At 44.0% G+C, this 24,716-nt stretch overlaps 1 non-coding gene across 1 annotated transcript; it reads right to left on the bottom strand.

Annotated features, from left to right (window-relative positions):
- Positions 1-14,591: 14,591 nt before the first annotated feature.
- On the bottom strand, positions 14,592-14,664 carry trnak-uuu (transfer RNA lysine (anticodon UUU)). Its single transcript has one exon. It is a non-coding gene; the product is annotated as a tRNA-Lys (tRNA).
- Positions 14,665-24,716: the final 10,052 nt, after the last annotated feature.

The raw sequence follows: 24,716 nt of genomic DNA, 5'->3' as shown, positions 1-24,716 counted from the left end.
ACTGGTAGGGCCGAGTAACCCACGTGGGACTCTGATGCCCATGGAACTTTCAGCCAATCAATGAGCTGAAGTTCCTCCAGGTAAAAACAGGCAGCACAGAGAGCCTGAGAGATTCAGATTCAGATTCAGATTCAACAATTCTAAAGGGAATTCAAAGGAGAATTCCAGGGCAGGACGGCCCAGGAGCAGAAGGCTCCCAAGGGCAGGACATTCTCGCAGCGCGCCTCCTGACCATCCTGAGACTCAGCCCGGACAACCACGGAACGGCCAGTGTGTCCGGGTGCCAGAACTTTCCTTTGTTCTAAGAGTCTAGAGTGGAGGTTGCCAGAGAGTAACCAGCAGCAGGCCTCGTGAACAGGTCGGAACTGTGGACAGCTGAATCACTATTCAGAACTAGCTCTTCATCAGGAACGAACCGGTCCTCTTCCTGACTTGCTGGGACCCACAGTCATCTTTTCTCCTGCGCACAAACTTTGCTAGTTAAAGCCAACAGTGAGCATCAGCAGCGCACTGTCGCAAGCCGCACAGCACAGCCTGGCACGGAGCCAGAGAGCGCGGATTGGACAGCAACAGCCTGCAACTGTTTCTTTGTGCCCGCAGGAGATCTGAATCCCCAAAGATTGGATGAGTATTCAACTTCAATGCATTACAGCTCGAGAATTCAATTGTTATCCCAACCAGTTGATATCAATTTAATTCCTAAGAGTTATGTACTTGTTTGAGTATCTAATGTAGAAGTTGTAACCAAGTTCACTTTACGAAACGGTCTTAATGAATGATATACTGAACGTATGTCCTCTTGATATATGTAACTCTTTGTAACTGACCGAATATACCTTTTGTATTCTGATAACCCTCTCGATAAGATCTGTTAGGTTTATATGCATATTCTATGTATTAATAAATGTATCCTCGTGTATTAGTACCTGTGTGTGAGCGTTTTTTGAGTTATGTCGCATGGTTGGATTCTAAAGCCATCAAAAGAATCAACTTTGTGATTTACTGCTACAATTAATAATTGTCTCAGTAAATGCCCAAACCCTACAGAACTGGTGCCTTCAGAGAGCCACTATGATTACATATTTGGCGTCCCTGAACCAGTTTTCCCTACATTATTTGGCGTCCCTGGCACGGGCGTGGCAAGACTGAAATGAGTCAACCAAGCGGAATAATTCAATATAAAACGCCGCGGGTTTCATACACGACAATACCGTGTGCTGAAAGCCGAAAGAAAAAGTTCCCCTTGCTCTTTAAGCAGTGCTTGATTGTCTTGTGATCTTTTGCAATCTACCGGGTTGATTGCATACTTGATCTTGTGGTTTTCTGTGGTAAAACTGTGATTTCGTACTTAAAAGTAATACTCTTTAAGTTAACGATGGTTGCTAAAAGGTCTGAATTCGAGTCGCTATTAAGCACTCTCTCTAGCAGCGACAGGTCTGACCACGATCTCTTCCATATCTCCGTCAGTGGAGAAGCTAGTAGAATAAATCTCCATTCTCTGAGAGAGCTAGCGAAGGACATAGAGAGATTTGACCCCGCAGTGTCAGAGAATAATATCGAGAGTTATATTCAAGACCTCAGGTATACCCTGCAGTACCTGCCAAACGCCACAGAACAGGAGAAAGTGTTTCTGGTCAGGAAAACTACCAGCAGAGCTGTACATGAGTGGATGGCTAGGCAGATGAAAGAAGTCTGTAATGATTTTGAGCAGCTTTGTCAAGCACTTATCGAAGAATACAGTGCGTTTATTGACCCGACTGCTGCGATAGCCGCCGCTCATAACATTAAGCACGAGAGAGCAGAGTCCACTCGCGAATATTACGAGAGACTTAGACGAACTTATTTTGCAGGGCGAAATGATGAGGGTTGCGAAGAGAACACACATTTATAGGGTTTATTCATTGCGAATCTCCACCCATCAGTCAGAAAGATGATCTTAATGCATACAGATGCACAGACCATGAAAATGACTGATATTAAGAGATTCGTGCAGAAAGCCTGGGAGTATGATGTCCAAAGTCGCTCTGAGCAAAAAGCTGTTAAAGCGACTGTGTTCGCCGTCAGAGCCAGCAGGGTTAATTCCCTCCTGCTCGAAGGAGCACAGGCTCCTGAGCTGGCTAAGCCCCGTTCCAAAGCAGGCACACAGGACCGCACCCAGCGTCCTAAGTGCCATGAGAACACCGAGGGAGGGAAAGGGCTAGATAAAGCTGAACAAAAGGATTCAGTAGCCGCCCGCCTGGCCAGGCTTGAACAAGCTTTATTAGGACAGGGACAACCGCTCCCCAAGGCTGCCGGAAGCGTGAATGAGCTGATACTCTCCACTGGAGGAGGCGGAGACCTGCCCCCTCTCCCTCCCTCAGTCTATCTGATTGAGCGGAAAGGTTCCTGCCTGGATGAATTCAGCCACTCCCAAGTGAGTGCTGGCTCCACCCCTGAAGTCACAGAGCAGGCAGTAAAACACAGAGGAAAAGCAGGAAGCTTTTACCTCAAGGCTGCCATGGGAGATGTCTTACACAGTGAGACACTGATTGACACTGAGGTTGAACGGTGTTTGATGTCACACGGCAAGCTCAAACGGGTTGAAAAAGAAAAGGGCATGCGACTCAGAGAGGAACCTTTGGTGGATCGCCAGAAAGGCAAAGTGTGGAAACAGGTCAAGGCTCCTAAGCCTTCTGTACAGAAGGAAAGGGGGGCCAAGAGGCAGACTGTGCTCACACAGTGCCCACCAAACACAGAAGCCCATGCGGAGATTCCTTCTGTTCCCTCTGGACAAGAAATAAAAATATTTACTTGTTCCCTGGATATACAGGGAAGTCGTGTCCCGGCTGAGGTCACAACAACCTCCCTGCCACAGGAGCGGTGCTCCGAGCAGCCGCCTGATCCACCAGGTAAAGCACACACCTTTTACATCCCTAAAGAGGAGCAGATCTCCCCACCTGGCGATGAAAAGGAGCTTTCCCTGTGCACCCTGGCACCCAAGAGGGGTCAGGACCACCACCCCGCAGTGGTGGAAGGGATCCAGATGGCAGGAGAGCAGGTTGGCGATGTAGCCCTCACCCTTAGCCCTGAGAGGTCCTCTATTAGTGAGGATCTGCTTGAGCAGCTGTCGCAGGGCCACCGCAGGTGCCCCTGGTGCAACATTCACAGGTTAGACAGGAGGTCCAGCTGGACGCTGAGACTACTGCGCTGTGGACACACCTGATCCCAGATGCTGATTCCCTCTGCTGTGATCCAGGGAACCTGCAGTCAGGTAACATTATTTCTCACAACTACCAGGTAGTGAGTGAGACTGACCTGATTGTTCCTGCCTCAACGGCAGGGTTGCCAACACACCCAGTCCCCCAGAAGGGACAGGGAATGAAAGCCGAGCCGGTTTTCTTACAGCCACCAGCTCAGTCTGTCAGTCTGAGTCTGACCAACAGTGATTCAACCAGACTGGAGCTGGATGGTAAAGTCACCCGCCTGCCAGTGCAGGACATCTCAAAGAGGGGTGTCAGAATCCCCGCCTGCACTGACATGGGCCTGGTGAGTGATAGTGAGTTCAAAGACAGTGAACTAGCTATCCCACTGCTGGGGCAGCTCCCTGAACCCCTAGCGAGGGAAGGGGGGAGCGAGCAGGTGTCCTACACCTACCCCCAGCGAACGATTGTAAACATGCCGATAGAGGGATTCCTCAATCAGGAGGTGTGCAGGGTGGACCTGAACAGTGAGAATAGGGTAACAATCCCAGATCACTCAGGTGCTCCAGATGACCACTCAGCCGAGGGTCAGGCATGCTCCACCGCTGCACCGCCCCCTGCAGGGTTCCTAGAGCACAGGCATGAACAAATCAAAAAAGCAGATGCCCTGGAAATGGAGGAGCAACATCAGCCGCTGCGTCAGATCTCCCCAGATTTCCACGATGTTGGTGCCCAAGATGCCACAGGGCATACTGAGAAAGACACCATGTACACGCTGCGCCAGCTTAGAAAGGTAACAGTCACTCAGAAGGAGATACCTGGGATCAGCCACCCGAAAAGACTTTTTTGAGGACTGATTGCTGCCGCTACTGTTGTGCGTTTGCTTTTTCTGGTAGGTTTGTGTGCTACTGGCACTCTAACCCTGACTGCCCCAAGAAGGCAGGGGTCAGAGATGCCAGAGGGTAGTGACAGACTGTATCAACAGCAGCAAAAGTTGGAAAGCTTAGGGAAAACCCTACAGGCAACTTCCTATGCAACAGGGTTAAACCTTATTCCCCAACCAGTGGACATGATTGTTGGTGTTATACAGTGGGTTTATGCTTGTGTGCAACAGGCCAGAATGTTGACACAAGACCTGTTAAGGGAGCTTAGTGCCACTGTAGCCAGTCTAGCCATGGCACAAATCCCAACCCACTTGATTCCACTCTTCTCAGTAGAGGAGTATGTGACATTAACCCCATCGCTCATAGCTCACCCAGAAGGCAATCCAAGATTGAATTTGGTTCCAAATCTTGAGATGGGTATGGCTACCAAAGCTATCCATTGGCTGTGTCTAAACAATTCACCAATGAAGGGTGTAAAGCTACTAACGAGCAGAGGGAGGTTAATGAACCCCATGAAGAGCAGGTGGGAAGTAAATGGCTGGTCAGCACACCACATTTAACTGACACTATGACTTGTGACAGGCATGATACAGCTACCGCAATGCAGCTACCTAATCAAACAGTTTTCCTGCAAGTTCCCGAGGAGGCCATAGTACAGCATGGTAACTTAACACTGTACGGTCTGGAACCAGACAATATAAGACCAAACTTGAGGTCGTGGATGCCTTCAGGTGCCACACTATTGAATTGGATAGAAATCCAAGAAACAGTAAGCCCTGAAGAGGTACAGGTAGTTGAGTTTGCTTTAATGGAACAAACCTCCAAACCACCCTAGCAGATACCCAACACAGGTGTTGTGGTTTATCGGGGGGCTGGGAACAGGAACTGTTGTTATTGTAACACTACTGCCAGGTAGCTGGATCATGACTGACAGTGTACTCTGAATGCAGTACTCTCACATCAAGATGTACTCCGGGTAGCACGAATGAGTCAAAGGTAGCATGTCAAAAGAAAGGAAGTGACTTCTCCCCAAATATCTACTACAGAGGTATCAGATATTGACAGTGAGCTTCCTGATGTGTAATTCCTAGACTGAGATAATGTCTCCTACCGTGTTTATACATACTCCAGATGTTATTCATCCTGTTTGTATCCAATACTGGTTCCGGTATGAATTCTCGAGGAGTGGACATTAAAGGTTAATGTTCTAATGGCAAGGGACATCACTTAACTCTGTTTTGTTTTGAAGGCAACAATGCCTCAGGACCTCGTGACCTTCAAAAAGGGGGGATATGTAGTGGCAAGGCTTAATAATAAGGCAGAATTAAGTGTTTCTGAGCTTCCCAAATGAGGCCCCATTTCTCTGTTCATCTCTGTGGTGCAGCCACAGAGAAACTATTCATGCAGGCGGATTTAAGATGTTTTCTTTTGATAAGAAACAAGCTCCCAAAGGGGGATGCACTTAGCTAAGCCTGGCTATCATGATCAATGGTCATCCATTGGCACCTATCTGTCTAGGGAGTGCCAGTTGGACATCTGGACTGCATTACTAAGTGTCAGGAGTAAGTGACTCATATCTCACCTTGATCAATCAATCAGGGACTGGTAGGGCCGAGTAACCCACGTGGGACTCTGATGCCCATGGATCTTTCAGCCAATCAATGAGCTGAAGTTCCTCCAGGTAAAAACAGGCAACACAGAGAGCCTGAGAGATTCAGTGAGATTCAGTAAGAATCTGGAGAGGATTCTGTGGACTGTTCTAAAGGGAATTCAAAGGAGAATTCCAGGGCAGAACGGCCCAGGAGCAGAAGGCTCCCAAGGGCGGGACATTCTCGCAGCGCGCCTCCTGACCATCCTGAGACTAAGCCCGGACAACCACGGAACGGCCAGTGTGTCCGAGTGCCAGAACTTTCCTTTGTTCTAAGAGTCTAGAGTGGAGGTTGCCAGAGAGTAACCAGCAGCAGGCCTTGTGAACAGGTGGGAACTGTGGACAGCTGAATCACTATTCAGAACTAGCTCTTCATCAGGAACGAACCGGTCCTCTTCCTGACTTGCTGGGACCCACAGTCATCTTTTCTCCTGTGCACAAACTTTGCTAGTTAAAGCCAACAGTGAGCATCAGCAGCGCACCATCGCAAGCCGCACAGCACAGCCTGGCACGGAGCCAGAGAGCGCGGATTGGACAGCAACAGCCTGCAACTGTTTCTTTGTGCCCGCAGGAGATCTGAATCCCCGGAAATTGGATGAGTATTTAACTTCAATGCATTACAGCTTGAGAATTCAATTGTTATCCCAACCAGTTGATATCAATTTAATTCCTAAGAGTTATGTACTTGTTTTGAGTATCTAATGTAGAAGTTATAACCAAGTTCATTTATGAAACGGTCTTAATGAATGATATATTGAACGTATGTCCTCTTGACATGTGTAACTCTTTGTAACTGACCGAATATACCTTTTGTATTCTGATAACCCTCTCGATAAGATCTGTTAGTTTTACATGCATATTCTATGTATTAATAAATGTATCCTCGTGTATTAGTACCTGTGTGTGTGAGTTGTTTGAGTTATGTCGCATGGTTAGATTCTAAAGCCATCAAAAGAATCAACTTTGTGATTTACTGCTACAATTAATAATTGTCTCAGTAAATGCCCAAACCCTACAGAACTGGTGCCTTCAGAGAGCCACTACATTTACATTTTGGCTATGATTACATATTTGGCGTCCCTGAGCCGGTTTTCTTACAGACGCGAAATGCTGAAATGATCTCTCAGCTCCTCGGTTGTCATTTCTGCTCCGTAAAGGAATCACAGCACGTGTCGGCTTGCAGCACGGTGGGTCGGGACACGATGCCGGGGGTCGGAGAGAGCGATGTCTTCCTCGTTAGTATAGGACCTGTCACGCGGACCTGTCACCTGTCCCCACCTGTCACGTGGGAGACCGGGGTACATCAGGACGCGCATTGAAGTGAAAGCAGGATGCGCTGCGACATGCACTGTGCAGATCCCGCCATACTAAGAGGTGAGTGGGTCTGTTGGATCACAGCGCTAGGCGAATCCCCAATCCCCTTTTGTGCGTGGCGACAAAAGAAGTCTGTTTCCACCCGCTTTCGAACCAGGGACCTGTCGCGTGTGAGGCAAACGTGATAACCACTACACTACGGAAACAGTGGTAAGACGTGCCTAGCGGCCCAGCGCTGAGCTTCACCAATGCGATTCAGCTGCTTCCAGTGCCTTTATTGGAGTGCGCTGATGGACCGTGCTCTCTCTCCAGAGACCAGCACGCCTGTCATGGACAGAGCAGGAAAGGCGGCGCCACATTCTACAGCCCTCTCCACGCAATCGACGAAATCGGGCTACTGAAGTGGAGAAAATCGCCTCTCCAGAAAGTGCAAATATCATCTTGGAGAGTATAAATCCTATTGCCAAAGGTCAGCCCTGTCTACCAGAGTAACCCTCCCACCTCCTGCAGCGATGATCAGCTCGTCTCACACGCGAGAAGTTTCGTCTGGAAACAAGCGCCCCCTCTTCTCGCACGTTTTGCACGTTCGAGTAGTTTTAATGGGGCTCCTTCGTACACGGTGCTGATCTTTTGGAAAGCAGGAGGCAAAACTGACACTTTCCCATACCAGGAGTCGAACCCAGGCCGCTTGGGTGAAAACCAGGAATCCTAACTGCTAGACCATATGGGAGCGCACAACCCCGCTGTTCTGGGCATCATGCAAGCAAACTACATAAATATGAGAAAACATGCAAGAGAGTTGTCACTCAGAGTGTCGAAGGGTCGATGTATACTGGGGCTCAGTTGAAATGCAACGTCAGGACTTTTCTGAATTATGTCACACGAAGAGAGCACAGCCTTTTCCGCCCTGCCACGTGTGTATCAGTAACTCGCCGTGATCGTATAGCGGTCAGTACTTTGTGTTGTGGCCGCAACAACTCCGGTTCGAATCTGGGTCACGGCAAAAAAAGGGCGTCTGCTTTTACTACTTGCACGAATGAAGGCAAAAAAAAGCCAATCGATGTGAACGAACGGCGCTTTACAGAGGAGTACTGCCTGACTGGATCGTTGATGAACGACAGAGGCCACTCCGACCTCTTCTCGGTTTTCTTCAATGACTTACTAAGGATCTTCTTCACATTCGCCCATGCAGGGGAAGCCAGTTACACCAAAGCAAACTCAGGAAAGTGCAATTCAAGCAGTGACCAGGAGGGACTTGTTTACACCGAGAGTGGTCGGAGAATGGAACAATGCGCGCAGCCCTGTTGCTGGAGCCGATTCTTGATGAGATCTTGGGCTCACAAAGAAGCCCCCGCTGGATGCTAATTGTTCTTGCAGGTCCTGCGCTGCTTTTGAGCCGACAGAGCTCGTCCTGGTCTGTCGGCACAGCCCAATTGCAAATGATCGGCTCCACGTACAGAAGGAACGTGCGTTTGGTACAAGAGTGCATGAAGGCACCGGAAATACATTGGGAACAAATGACCTGTCACTCAATACCTCTGTGAAGTACAGGAGCGTGCAAAACGAGGCTGTTTCCGCCCGGTCTCGAACCGGGAACTTTTCGCGAGTTAGGTGAACGTGATAGCCGCTACACTACGGAAACCTGCAGGGACCGCTGCTGGTGTCTCGCTTGCGTTTCGGGCTGAGAAAGGGACGCGTCACTTTAGGCAGGGGGCGCTGGAGAGAGGAACAAAGGGCGCGATGAAACAAAATGCCGAAACCCGGGATCTTTAGATCTTCAGTTTAACGCTCTCCCAACTACGGAAACGGTAAGAATACAGGCCCAGTGGCAGTGAGTATTCAACCTCATTGCATGACTGCTCCCAACAAGTTGATATCAATTTAATTCCTAAGGGTTATGTACTTGGTTTGAGTATCTAATGTAGAAGTTGTAAACAAGTTCAATTACGATACAGTCTAAATGAATGATATACCGAACGTATGTCCTCTTGATGTGTGTAACTTTTTGTAACTGAATGAATTTATATCTTTTGTATTCTGATAACCCTTACGATAAGATCTGTTAGGTTTACATGCATATTCTATATATTAATAAATGTATCCTCATGTATTAGTACCTGTATGTGCGTTGTTTGAGTTATATCGCATGGTTGGATTCTAAGACCATTAAAAGAATCAATTTTGTGATTTACTGCCACAAAAATAATTGTTCCAGTAAATGCCCAAACCCCTACAGAACTGGTGCCTAGTGAGAGCACACTACAACAGTGTGTGATCTCATGTCCCAACCTGAGGAGCAGGCAGCGAGCCTGTCTCTCAATAATACTAATAATACAGTGTGTGATTCCCTGCCCCAGCCAGAGGAACAGACAGTGAGCCTGTCTCTCAATAATAATACAGTGTGTGATCCTCTGTCCCAGCCTGAGGAACAGACAGTGAGCCTGTCTCTCAATAATAATAATACAGTGTGTTATCTCCTGTCCCAGCCTGAGGAACAGTGAGCCTGTCAATCTATAATAATAATACAATATGTGATGTCCTGTCTCAGCCTGTGGAACAGAGAGCCAGACTCTGAGTAATAATAATAATAATAATAATAATAATAATAATAATAATAATAATAATAATAATAATACAGTGTGATCTACTGTCCCAGCATGAGGAACAGTGAGCCTGTCTCTCAATAATAATAATACAGTATGCGACCAACTGTCCTAGACTGAGGAAAAGACAGTGAGTCTGTCTCTCAATAATAATACAGTGTGATTTCCTGTCCCAGCCTGTGGAACATACAGTGAGCCTGTCTCTCTATAATAATAATATAATGTATGACCTCCTGTCCCAGCCTGGGGAACATACAGTGAGCCTGTCTCACTATAATAATAATACAGTGTCTGATCTCCTGTCCCAGTCTGAGGAACAGACAGTGAGCCTCTCTCTCAATAATAATAATACAGTGTGTGATTTCCTGTCCCGGCCTGAGGAACAAACAGTGAGTCTGTCTCTAAATAATAATAATACAGTGTGTGCTCTCCTGTCCCAGCCTGAGGAAAAGTGAGCAGTCCTAATAGTTACCGCTTTCCTGATTTAGCTCAGCAGCTTTTATTTCGCATGAAGCGCGTCTTCGTGTCGTAGCGCCGCAACGGTGTGTTTTCCTTCCTTCTCTTTTCAGCCCGGAAGAAACATTTTACTTGTTCCTTTTGTAGCCCATGCATGCTGACGCCTGTGTTATGTTGTGGATTTTCTCCTTCTTGAATTTGTACTCCTCCTCCCTCTCTCTACCTCTCCCTTTTCCCCTTCCTACCTCTCTCCCTACCTCTACCTCTCCCTCTCTCTACCTCTCCCTCTCTCCCTCGCCCTCCACCTCTCTCCCTCTCTCTACCTCTCTACCGCTCTACCTCTTTCTACCTCTCCCTACTCCTCTCTGCTCTCTCTCTCTCACTCTGGAGTTTATTTTCCAGACAGAAATCCGGCTCCCTCCCTCCTGTGGAAGATTGATGATGCAGGATGAGAGCCCCTAAGCGAGAGCACTGCAGCGGCAGGTTCTGTGGTCTGTTTTAAATCCGCCCGCGATGAGACACCGAGGAGAAATGAAGAGCCCCAGTCACGCTAGAAAATCACCCAGGAAAGAGACTTTCAATGTAGGAAAAAAAAGTCGTTAGTAACGGACATAATATGTTTGTTATGTTTTTTTAATCGCTGCGATGTGTGACTAAGCTCATACGACTAAGAGTTGCCCCCTTTGTCTAGATCTGGTAACCTGCTCGTCGCTGGTGGGCCGGATCGTGTCCCCCATCACTATACTGGGGCAATAGGACCCACACAGACCAAAAGGTGAGCGCCCCCTGCTGGCCCCACAGAGAGGTAGAGGTAGAGGTAGGGAGAGAGGTAGGGAGGGGAAAAGGGAGAGGTAGGGAGAGAGAGGAGGAGTACAAATTCAAGCAAAGGCCTGAGTGGAGCACTGTCGTATGGCCTTGACATCAATCCCTTAACTCTCTGCATAAAGCAGTGTCTTATGGCCATGACATCCCACCCCCACCACTCTCAGTGGAAAGCACTGTCGTATCCCACCTCCTCCTCTCTCTGCTAAAAGCAGTATCTTCAGGCCCTGATATCCCACCCCCGCCACTCTCTGTGTAAAGCAGTTTCATATGGCCCTGACATCCCAACCCCGCCACTCTCTGTGTAAAGCAGTTTCATATGGCCCTGACATCCCAACCCCGCCACTCTCTGTGTAAAGCAGTTTCATATGGCCCTGACATCCCACCCCCACCACTCTCTGTGTAAAGCACTGTCGTATGGCCCTGACATCACACCCCCACCACTCTCTGCAGAAAGCAGTGTCGTCTAGCCCTGACATCCCACTCCCGCCACTCTCTGCGTAAAGAAGTGTCGTATGGCCCTGACACCCACCCCTCCACTCTGTGCTTAAAGCAGTGACGTCAAGCTCTGACATTCCACCCCCTCCACTCTCTGCGTAAAGCACTGTTGTATGGCCCTGAACTTCCCACCCCCCGCACTCTCTGCGTAAAGCACTGTCGTATGGCCCTGACATCCCACCCCCGCCACTATCTGCGTAAAGCAGTATCTTCAGGCCCTGACATCCCATCCCTGCCACTCCCTGCGTAAAGAAGTGTCGTATGGCCCTGACACCCACCCTCCACTCTCTGCATTAAGCAGTGTCGTTAGGCCCTGACATCCAATCCCCGCCACTCTCTACGTAAAGAACTGTCGTCAGGCTCTAATATCCCACTTCCTCCGCTCTCTGTGTAAAGCAGTGTCGTACGACCCTGACACCCACCCCCACCACTCTCTGCATAAAGAAGTGTCGTATGGCCCTGACACCCACCCCTTCATTCTCTGCATAATGCAGTGTCGTCAAGCCCTGACATCCCACCCTTGCCACTCCCTGGGTAAAGAATTGTCGTACAACCCTGACATTCGTCCTCCACCACTCTCTGCGTAAAGCAATGTCGTATGGCCCTGACATCCCAACCCCACCTCTCTCTGTGTAAAGCAGTGTCTTATGGCCCTGACACCCACCCCTCCACTCTCTGCATAAAGCAGTGTCGTCAAGCCCTGACATCCCACCCCCGGCACACTCTGCGTAAAGCAGTATCGTCAGGCCCTGACATCCCACCCCTGCCACTCCCTGCGTAAAGAAGTGTTGTATGGCCCTGACACCCACCCATTGCGTTTAGGTTGCAGCTTTTCCTGGAGACCATTGTTTAAATCCCACTTCTGACAAAGGAGAAACGATAAAATCCCTAGGTAGAAAGCATCTCGCATTTCACGTGTTTAATGTTAATTGTCTCAGTGGTTGCCTCAGTGAATGATGGATCTTCTCTCTTGCAGGGTGACGGCAAACTTCTTCAGAGAGGGAGTCTCCCATTCACGGCTTTTCTTCATCAAGAGCAGAGACAAAAGAAACAGACTTCAAACTGAAATTAATTACTTTTTGAGCGTTTATGACCGTCTTTAAAAAGCTGAGAGCAGGCAAAAACGTCTTTCGAAATCAGGAAATGTCTGCTGACAGTAAACAGCTCCTCTTCAGTACAGTGCTAAGTACCCCTGTTTGGTGCGTGGCAGAACGGGGTACGTTTCTGTGAAAGGGCAGTGGTTTATTTTTTTAAATTGTTGAATCAAATTGAAATGTTAAAGAACGGAGAGAAAATTGCTGTTGACCAGGATGGCTGAGTGGTTAAGGTGTTGGATTTAAGATCCAATAAACAAATGTCCTTGTGGGTTCAAACCCCACGCCTGGTATGTTCTTGTAAATATTCTGAAGTGAGAGAGAACTTTGAAGACTTACACTATTTAAATGTCATTTCACTTAATTTCAGTTCTCTTCACTCCCTGGGATAACTGAACTCACAATCGCATACTGAAGGCTTTACATGCATTATCTATGATACAGCTTCTAATAAGAATGGAATTAAAGTGTATTAATAATAAATGACATTGTTTTAAATAAACATGTATTGATAAACTTCATAATTAATAAAAGTGGTGTGACAGGAAAGCAAATTAAATATTACAATGATATTCCAAGCAACTGATGCGTAAATTCATTATGTCGCGACAATTTTATTCCCACTATAAAGGGTAATATTCTAATGTAGATCCAGTGTTCTGCTTAGTCTGCTTCTGAATTTCTTCATTTCAGTCTGTCCTCTATTTCAGTAACCTCAAAAGGGCGCAGAATTGGGTTCCTTGAAGTTAAGAACAGGTTAATTAAGGAGCTGTGGACTGATTTCTGCGGCCGAGTTCGTTGTTGTCTTAAGTTAAAGAATTCTTCGATTTTAAGAAAAAAGACAGGTATGTTTTGTGTCTCATGCCGATCCTGTTCTCGATCCAAATGAAAGGTTTAATATGATCCCTCGAGAAAGAAAAGAGTCAATTTCCGCCTGGAATGATTGATGCCCCACCAAACATTTTGTAATATCCCTGGAAGTGTATACAGTAGAATCCTGGTTCGTAGCTTAAATTCAAGGTAACCAAGACTAAGGAAAAGAGTTGGAAACTTGATGTCTTACTGGGATTTAAATAACCTGGAACATTTCACTACATTGGCCAGTGTGTGCGAGGAAACAGCTCCTGTTATCCCTTCAATAGCTCAGATGGTAGAGTGGAGGACTGTAGTAGGAACACCTGGAAATCCTTAGGTTGCTGGTTTGACTCTGGCTTGAAGAAAGGCAACTTTTGTGTACTTTAATCAAAGACAATAAATAACTATCACTCACAAGTTGATCAGAAGCTCAATAAACGACGAAGCAGAGGCTCCTGTTCCGAATTCCCCTCACGTCTGATGGTCTTGTTCTGACCGAGATCAATCTAAATTGGTGGAAGGGCTTTTAACTAATCTGTTCTTTGAATTCAGGGACTGCTCTGTCTGCTTTGTAATTCAAAAATAGATACATATGTCAAGTTTTTTGTAGATAAAGTGTTGTTTGTTTTCAAAAGTTAGGTACTTAATTGGCTTTATGATTTGGTTTTGATTTTGATTCGTTATATCAGGTTTGTGCTTTCTCTGTTTTTATCGTATTGTGAACTTATTTTTTAAAAATATGACGCAGATCTGTTCAAGACACTTGTAATCGCCTTAAAGAGAGTTTTCATGAAGACGTACGTCAGCTAGCTCTCCACTGTTAATTGACAGGACTTTTGAAGAAAGTGTTCTCATACAACCAACATATAATTTACACGTTAATAAACATGAAGAGAAATCTTTGCTGTGAATAACATAAAATTGTCACTACACATGATTGAGTCCTTGAGTCTGGCACCTAAAACCACTCAGCCCTCCTGACAAGTGGTGAAGGCTGGTGTGTTGAATGCGCCTGTTGGTTTGTTGAAGGATAATTAACTACTGCTGATCGTTCTTTTCCTCTTATTACAGAGATTTCTACATTGCAAGACAATTGACGATATAGATAGTATATCTATATAGAAGTAAAGTCTTGGTAAACAAAACAGGCATAGTTCGAACCCACGATCTTCAGTTTACGAGACTGACACCATAAAGATTTATAATGACATTCACAATAGACTTAAGAAAAGCACAACTGCCTGAACAGGGACTTGAACCCTGGATCCTCAGACTAAAAGCCTGATGCTCTACCAACTGAGCTATACAGGACCTTAAAGAAAATAGACACTGTCGAGATCCTCGCAAGTCACATGTCTCTTCTTGTGCCAAAGCGCAGACATACCTGACCCGTCTGGAATGACCACTGACAGACTTTATCCAGAAGCGACGGCACCACTCCCAGTAGAATGTGAGAGAAATACAGAACGACATGAGGAGTCAAGGGGCTCCCACAATCCATCTTTCCTCACATTACACATTTTTTCACTAACATTTTGACCTTTTCACAATCAGAGTTTTTCACATTTAATAAGATCTTTTAATCAACAACATTTAAGAAAGAAAACAAATTGAACATTTTTTGGAACAATAATAAAAAACTTTCAATGCCATGGTTTTATAAGTGTGCACAACCTTTATAAAGGGGGTTGTAACTGTGCAGAAATGTAACCAGTCACATTCCAGATCATGTACAAAGGTTATTTGCCTTCGCCAGACATCAATTGTATTGATTCTGATTAGTCCGATTTAGTATCAGCTGATCTCATATAACCAACCGATCTGGGAGAACAAACATCAAAATGCACAGCGGAACATGAAGAGAAATCCGTCTACTGATTGTCACTAAAGAATGACGTTACAAATTATCCGCCGAGCTGTTTTATGTATCCGCCCACCTCTTTCCTTCCTTCTTTACAGTGAGCACGATTCTTCCAGTTTCTTCTCTTGTATTTTCCTTGCTATTTTACTGTCCCTTCCCCCCATGTGGAGATGGATCCACAACCGAAACCCTGTTTTGACCCTGTGTTTCTGAAGCTTAAGTCTGTATGAGGAGAGTGAGCAGCACAGCTCCAGTTGTGCAATCGGTCTGCGTGCGGTACTTATACAGCCGTGCATTGCGGAGTCATGCTGAGGTTGTGAGTTTGAGCCTCACCTGGAGCTGGGTGGCAATTAGAGTGCTTTTAGGTATTTGCTGGAGATAAGGAAACAAGTAAAGGTTTATTCCGTATCACACCCAAAGAAGGTTCCACAGCCAAAACATTGTTTCCTACACATTTCAGCATGGAATAAACCTTTCCTCATTCTTTTGCAGCCCACACATGCAGACTCAGCTACTTACTTAAATTACTATCAGCTGTGGACCTCCAAATGACCTGAGAGATACCTACTTAGATGAGAGGAGCACGATGGAGTACTGAAAACTTGAAAAAGCTCTCGCAGTTAGATTCTGTATTTTTGTTGTTCCCCAGATATGTTTTTAGTGTTCTTTTTCTTTATGTTTTGAGGTTGTTTCATTTGTTCGTTTGTTTTTTTAGTTGTTAGACTACTAGAGGGATTTACCTAGGTTCCCGGAAGACTTCTCGTTTTGTGGTTGTTGTGTTAACTTTAGGTCTTTCATTCTACCTGAAATTACCTCAATAACTGCAACTCTTTTTTTCTATATTTAACTACAGTTGCTTTCCAGACACCACAACTATTCACGATGAATCTTATGAATGCGCGTCTTTATGAATAATAGTATTATTTATTAATAATTAACTTTAATGTATATCTTTGTTAGTAGCTGTATTACAGGTATGCATGTACAGCCTGTCGGAAAGTTTGACGAAAGGTGTCGCTCTATACTACTGACTATACTATACGCCTTCTCTCAGCTTTTTAAAGACTGTCATAAATGCTCAAGTAGTAATTAATTTCAGTTTGAAGTCCAACCATCCAACGCGTGTCTCTTATACTTAATTATATTTTATTTATTTTTCCTAGTTGATAAGAAAAAAAGTGAAATCATGTAATTAGAGAAATGTATTTTTTTCATGGGGAAAACTAGCACGAGCAAATGTAAAGTTTAGAGCAGTGCTCAATAAAATCGATCAGAAACTGAAAGCGCTTCTTATGCGGATCAGTATATTCCGATACTGCTGGTTCTGCAGAAGAAATAAGAAAAGCCGAACTCCTAACACTGTGTTGCCATTAAGGCTACTTAGTTAAAAAAATTGTTATCGTCGTTACAAATTATCCACCGAGCTGTTTTATGTATCTGGCCACCTCTTTCCTTCCTACTTTGCAGTGAGCACAATTCTTTCAGTTTCTTCTCTTGTATTTTCCTTGCTATTTTACTGTCCCTTTCCCCCATGTGGAGATGGATCCACAACCAAAACCCTATTTTCTTGCTGCGGCAGTCTGTATGAGGAGCGGGAGGTATACAGCTCCAGTGGTGCAATTGGTCTGCGCGCGGTGCTTATACAGCAGTGCACACTGTAGTCATGCTGAGGTTGTGGTTTTGAACCTCACCTGGAGCAGTATGGTCTGTGTCTTTAGCTACTGAAAGCAACTGACGAGTTTAGGTGCTGGAGATGAGGTTTAAATTAATTTGGAAGAAACAAATAAAGGTTTATTCTGTATCACACCCAAAGAAGGCTCCTCTGCTGTAATGTGTTTCCTTCTCGTTTCAGCATGGAATAAGTAGTTGCAAGAAAATCAGCCGCCTGAATAGGGACCCTGAGATGAGAAGTTCAATATTCTACTGACTGGACTATTCCCGTCTACTCAGTTTCTTTCTGAAACAGCGTTTTTCTAGAAATACTTACAATTTGTGAAATTTGAAATACAATCTTGCTTAAAAATGCAGATTATTTTTTTCCCAAAAACTGTAAATGGAGAAAACCAACCTGTTGGAGTCTCTGTGGTACAATTGCTTAGTGTGGTCAGGTCGGGACTAAAATTAAAGTAAGGTGCTGGTTCAAGCACAACCAGGTATGCCTTTCTCACTGATCCAACATGAACATCAGCTAGAGAAAAAGTGGCATGTAATGTTTAATACCTTATTGATAATTGGAGGGAATACATATGCTTTGCATGTATCGAATTACAGCACGTAACAACTGAGTACCTGAGTCGATATCACCGGGTAATTATTTTCTTAGAAAGATATTACCGAGATATCTTATTAGACGAGAGGAGCACGATGCAGTACCAAAAATTTGAAAAGGCTCTCACAGTTAGATTCTGTGTTTTTGTTGTTTCCCAGATATGTTTTTAATGTTCTTTTTCTTTATGTTTTCAAGTTTTTTGTTTGTTTTTATAGTTGTTCAACTACTACAGGGATTTACCTAGGTTCCCAGAATACTTCTCCTTTTGTGGTTGTTGTGATTTCAGGATACAATTATTTTTTTTTCTATTGAAAGGACCCCATGCATTACTGTGGGACTAGTTAACTTTAGTTCTTGCATTCTACCTGAAATTACCTCAATAACTACAACTCTTTTTTTCTATATTTAACTACAGTTGCTTTCCAGACACTACAGCTATTCATGATGAATCTTATGAATACATGTCTTTATGAATAATAGTATTATTTATTAATAATTAACTTTAATGGATATCTTTGTTAGTAGCTGTATTACAGGTAATGCATGTACAGCCTTTAATACGCGATAGTGAATTTGCAGGTATCTTGGGGAGGGAAGAGAACTGAAATTAAAGAAATACATATTTAAAGGGGATGCAAGTTACCCCTGTCACATCTGGGTGTTAACTGAATAGATTTGTGGTATTATTTATTGTGTTTTAACTCTATACTCGTGTTTCTCAGGAAACAGCAGAAATATTGGGGATTTGTGGCTACAGAAAATAGTGTAAACTTTATAGGCAAATGTAAGGCTACGTTAAAGAAAAAAAAAACTTAGTCACCTTTTTCAACGTGATTATTTAAGACAGTTGTTCGGAACAGTATGTCTTCTCATATCTGTGGCTGTGGTCCAACATTAACGGTGGTGAAACAGGCGGAATGAACTGGAGACTCATCCAGTCGATAGTAAGGTTGTGTAGGACCGCACACACTAGGTGACAGTGTTGAGTAGCGTGGTTTAAAAGCTTCACGAGCCAGGCAGGAATCGAACCTAAAAACTTCTGAGCTAGAATCAGACACAGTATCCATTGCGCCACTGTCCCTACTATCCTCTTACTCAACTGCACTACAGTGAGCTCAGAGCCGCTACTAGTAATACATCGCCCCGGTCCACATGTTCTCAATTATATTCACGTGTTTTGTACGTGTCTATAATTATTACGTCTTTCATTTTGTCTGGTTTAAAAAATGTCTCTTTTGTCTCTTCAGACAAAGGGTTTATGTGTCTCCCTGAAATTCACACACGAGGGAAGTCACAAGAGGAAGGAAAGATATCGCGTTCAGAAAGAATCCAGAGTAGAGACGCCGGCGATTGAAAACGACGCTTCATAGAGTACGTGCGCGCTACCACTGAACTAAGCTCCCGATGCCGAGTTTTTTCCGCAGGTCTTTAATTGTGTTAGGAAGAGTGAACAGTCAACAGTGCACATTTTAAAGGTCAAAGCAAGACAATCAGACGTGAGGATAGATCAGAACAGGAGCCTCTGCTTCTCTGTTTGCTGAGCGTTCGGTAAACGTAAACGTGAAAGACAAATTCGATATTCTCACATTTTAATTAAGGAACAAGAAAACACCATCCTTCGAACCGGATTCAAAACAGCGACATAACAATCGCCCGCTGCTCTTTGAAACAGTTTTACGCTGTAGCAACCGAGCTATGGAAAGGTCGACTCAAACGCCTACGTTTTGTCATACGCGTAGCCCAATGTAGTGTAGTGTTTCTGTCTATTTAAATCCCAGTTCGACATCAAAATACTCACTCCCATAGTCTCTTTTAGTAGAAGAAATAGACCTGGATTCTACTGTATATTCTACCAGAGATCTTACAAAACGTTTGAAGGGATATCAGTGCAGGCAGAAATTGACTCTTTTGCTAGTGGGATCAGGATCATAGAAAACCTTTCTTTTGGATTGAGAAGAGGATCATGGTGACACTCAAAACATCCCTGTCTTTGTTTCTTTCGAGGACTAATGGATTATTGAGGTGCAAACATCGGTTCAAATCAAAACTCCGCTACTGGAGTTGCTTCTTGGAGAGTTTCTTCAAATCTTTCAACTGAATGTCGATATCTTGAGATATTAATGATAATGTCATACAGATTGTGGTTTTCTTTTGATCGAACATTTTATTAAAATATGAGCCTCTTTTACCTTTGTCTTGGATGTTTCCCAAGGTATAATACTTTCCCTTGCATCCTCAGATAAACATTGTAAATACCACAAAGTTACAATATATGGAATAGCATTTACTTTTACATATATTTTAAAATTTACTCTTATTTAAAGCTACATTTAGTGCTAGGTAAAGATAATGTTGCTAATACCGATATAGTAGAAATGTAAGATTAATTGATAGCTTTATCTGGGGTAAAAAAAAGTCCTAAAACGCCTCCTGTTACAGGTAAGGACTCGTAGCAAGATTCAACTCCAAACGTTGCTATTGCATTGCGCATTATGTAAACATGACCTGTATCAGCTTCTGGTGAGTGCAGTTTTTCCAAATTGAAATTAACAAGAACATTTTTCAAGATGCACCATGTCCCAAAACCGTTCATCAGGACTACTATTAATATCAGGTGAAAGCAGTACAAAACATAAGTGTAACCTAAATATTAACAACAAGTAATAGGTTTATTCCATGCTGAAAAAAAGAAGAAAGAGAACACAACGTTTCGGCCGTGGAGCCTTCTTCAGGTGTCTTAAATATTAAGAGACTATTGTCTGTCAGCTACTGTTGTAAGCCATGTTCAGCCAACGCTAGAAATATTACTGCTCTACTACAGTAGCAAAAGTGCACAAACCCGACTTAGAAACGGATCACAAGTCAAAAGCTCAAGACAACAAGGATGGGATTCAATCCCATGCATGCAGAGCACAATGGATTAGCAATCCATCACCTTAACCACTCAGCCACCTCGTCGAGGAAGTCAGCCCCTTCGAACATGAGTTGGCGCGCTCAAGATCATCTTTCTTCTTGATGGTCATTTTCCTCTTCCACCTGCCATTTCACTATTTTGCTTGAATGATGTCAATCCACCAGGCGTGTCCTGTGCTTCAGTGGCGAGTATAGAGGACACCCTGTTGTACACGGAAAGCACATTGATCTCCTTGGATATGAAAATGGCCAGATAAAAGCCATTTCTCATCCTGTCTCTTAGTATCAAGGCTGCTAGTGCATGAAAAGGAGGCAACTTGCTCAGCGCATACCGCAGATGTCTCAGAGCGGTATGTCCACGCAGCTGTAAGCATAGTGCTCTGCCGGCGCCGTGGTTTAGCTGGTTAAAGCACCTGTTTAATAAAGAGGAAACTGTGCGTTCAAATTCTAGCGAAACCGTTCTTCCTGTCTTGTTTTACAGAACAGATCATTTGGGACACTCACAGAGGGCTTGATTTGGTTTAATGCATGTATTCATTTCCTTTGTGGAACTTTTTAAAATTTTATATCTTACGAAAGATGAAATGTGAGCGAATTTTGTGTTCACCAAAAGTATGTAAATGGCAAAAAGCGGCAGGTAAGCATTTGTTTGGCGTGTTCGGCTCTTACCCAACGTTGGGTGTTTTGAGCCCACCCAGGGACGCACTTCCTCCCATAGTGAACATCATCACCACAGATATTTAATTTGTCCGCAAAACCTTAACTATTTTGATATTTGCAGTAGTAAACAATTGAGGGTTGGTCAGAGGTAAAGACTGCGGTAGAGTCAACATTACCGGGAATTTCCAATAATTACCGACAAGGGAAACTTTAAAGCAGATAGTATTTACCCATGGAAATTTATGTCCCAATGTGTGGCGGGAAAATTCACTTATACTCCTGTTGCATCCTCAGCTAAAATAATTAAAAATACAATGCAAAATTATCTGAGAACTTGACAAGCAAAAACGACAGATCGCCGGAGTTATATTTTAATATTTTCGTATATTTACCTTAATTTGAATTCTAAATGTTAACCTAGTGCTGTTCAATATAATGTAATTTTGTTGTACTTTTAAAATATTTTAGCTGAGGATGCGAGGGAGGATATTACACCTTGCCAAACATCTATAATAACTGTAAAAGAGGCTGGCATTTTAATAAAACAGGTGATCAAAAGAAAGCTACAGATAGTATGGTATTATGCACAATATCCCTCGATATTGAAAGTCAGATGAGGAATTTGAAGATACTATCAAAGAAGCAACGGCAATAGCAGAGGATGTTGATTTTGAACCAATGTTTACACGTCAATAATCCAGCAGTCCTCGCTTGCCAGACTTCTTCAAGATATTCGAAAATCGAAAATAAAGCGCACATGCGGCAAAGGGGCGGTCCGAAGCAAAGACTGCGGTAGAGGAGGAAAAAGCTCCGCACGATGACTCGTATCTAATATTCGGCCCCTGAAAGGCATCATATTCGTTGAATTGCTTGTGAGCGTTTGATTTCGCAATGCCTGTGTACGGGCTTATAATTCCGGAATATCAATGGTCAGACGCTTACGATGAGTGATTGTGTTTTGTATTATTTAGATAATTGAAAATAAAACATTTTCAAATTTACAGCTCGAATGAAATAAAAAAGTTCATTTTGTAACAACATTGCCATAACTATTTTTTTTTTGCGCATCTTCGCCTACGATCAGGAATACCTTCCTGTTTTTCGCGTGTTTATTGTTTCTGCCTGTGATCTCGGAAAGAAAGACCCAGTAAATGTTCACCGAGTTTGCTGTGGTTTGAGAGGAGTGTATGAAGGTAATAAAGGAGGGAGGATGCGCGCATTCCGCATGGGGAGCGCAGAGTAATGAGCCGCACCTGCAGCTCGCTGAGTCTTTTCTCATACAGTGCCTTGCGAAAGTATTCGGCCCCCTTGAACTTTTCAACCTTTTGCCACATTTCAGGCTTCAAACATAAAGATATAAATTTTTTATTTTATGTGAAGAATCACCAACAAGTGGGACACAATTGTGAAGTGGAACGAAATCTATTGGATTTTTGAAACTTTTTTAACAAATAAAAAATTGAAAGTGGGGCGTGCAAAATTATTCGGCCCCTTTACTTTCAGTGCAGCAAACTCACTCCAGAAGTTCAGCGAGGATCTCTGAATGATCCAATGTTGTCCTAAATGACTGATGGTGATAAATAGAATCCACCTGTGTGTAATCAAGTCTCTGTATAAATGCACCTGCTCTGTGATAGTCTCAAGGTTCTGTTGAAAGCGCAAAGAGCATCATGAAGACCAAGGAACACACCAGGCAGGTCCGTAATACTGTTGTGGAGAAGTTTAAAGCCGGATTTGGATACAAAAAGATTTCCCAAGCTTCAAACATCCCAAGGAGCACTGTGCAAGCGATCATCTTGAAATGGAAGGAGTATCAGACCACTGCAAATCTACCAAGACCTGGCCGTCCCTCTAAACTTTCAGCTCAGACAAGGAGAAGACTGATCAGAGATGCAGCCAAGAGGCCCATGATCACTCTGGATGAACTGCAGAGAACTACAGCTGAGGTGGGAGAGTCTGTCCATAGGACAACAATCAGTCTTACACTGCACAAATCTGGCCTTTATGGAAGAGTGGCAAGAAGAAAGCCATTTCTCAAAGATATCCATAAAAAGTCTCGTCTAAAGTTTGCCACAAGCCACCTGGGAGACACCCCAAACATGTGGAAGAAGGTGCTCTGGTCAGATGAAACCAAAATCGAACTTTTTGGCCACAATGCAAAACGATATGTTTGGCGTAAAAGCAACACAGCTCATCACCCTCAACACACCATCCCCACTGTCAAACATGGTGGTGGCAGCATCATGGTTTGGGCCTGCTTTTCTTCAGCAGGGACAGGGAAGATGGTTAAAATTGAGGGGAAGATGGATGCAGCCAAATACAGGACCATTCTGGATGAAAACCTGTTGGAGTCTGCAAAAGACCTGAAACTGGGACGGAGATTTATCTTCCAACAAGACAATGATCCCAAACATACAGCAAAATCTACAAAGGAATGGTTCACAAATAAACGTATCCAGGTGTTTGAATGGCCAAGTCAAAGTCCAGACCTGAATCCAATCGAGAATCTGTGGAAAGAGCTGAAAACTGCTGTTCACAAACGCTCTCCATCCAACCTCACTGAGCTCGAGCTGTTTTGCAAGGAAGAATGGGCAAGAATTTCAGTCTCTCGATGTGCAAAACTGATAGAGACATACCCCAAGCGACTTGCAGCTGTAATCGCAGCAAAAGGTGGCTCTACAAAGTATTAACGCAAGGGGGCCGAATAATTTTGCACGCCCCACTTTTCATTTTTTTATTAGTTAAAAAAGTTTCAAAAATCCAATAGATTTCGTTCCACTTCACAATTGTGTCCCACTTGTTGGTGATTCTTCACATAAAATAAAAAATTTATATCTTTATGTTTGAAGCCTGAAATGTGGCAAAAGGTTGAAAAGTTCAAGGGGGCCGAATACTTTCGCAAGGCACTGTATAACCGCTCAGCCTGGACACACAGCCCCTCCAGTCAGTGTTGGAGATTTGCAGTTCAGAAAACAGCTGTGTCGAGCAGAAACTGATCTTCCTGCTTTAGTTAAGGTTATTGGAATCGAGGGTTACTGTGGGGGTATAGCGCTTGTATCTCTCTTCTCTGGCTAAACACTATCTACTGTAAAATATAGAAATAGACAGAAGCTGAAATACAGCTACAAATACTTCAGTAAGGCCAGGCACATAGGAAAGTTTAATATAAATGTTCTACTCTGTTCGAGCTCTGATATACTGTTATCATCTCGGCTCTTGCCGCTGTCACTGGGAGAGTGACTGCATTCCGTAGGGCTACAGGTTGATTTCACAATGCCACATTTAGTGAAATACAGGAGAAACTGCAAGGAAAACAATGTTTTAATAAATCTTCTTCTGTTTTTTTTTTTATTATGGTCTCTCACATTTGAATGCATACCTTGCAGTAAATCTTTCCAGATTACAGGCAGCCCAAACAGTTCTTAAGGCAGAATTCGAAGCCTATTTGACTTTCTGCTGATCACGTTGAAGAGTTCACGAAGCATTTCCCTGCCTATCATGTGCCCGCAAACTGGTTTCTCCATTTTTTCCGTGTTAGCGAGCACAACAGTCGGAAAACATGCAAGATAGTAGCTGTAAGGAGTGGGATATGAACCCACCCGTCTATTCAGAGGACCGGGACACCCAAGCAAGGAAAGACAAAAGTTCTTAAATTTGGCA

The sequence above is a fragment of the Lepisosteus oculatus genome, chromosome 14, assembly GCF_040954835.1.
Source record: "Lepisosteus oculatus isolate fLepOcu1 chromosome 14, fLepOcu1.hap2, whole genome shotgun sequence".
NCBI classification, from domain to species: domain Eukaryota; kingdom Metazoa; phylum Chordata; class Actinopteri; order Semionotiformes; family Lepisosteidae; genus Lepisosteus; species Lepisosteus oculatus.
Note: the sequence above shows the minus strand (reverse complement) of the source record. Positions and strands in the feature narration are given on the sequence as shown.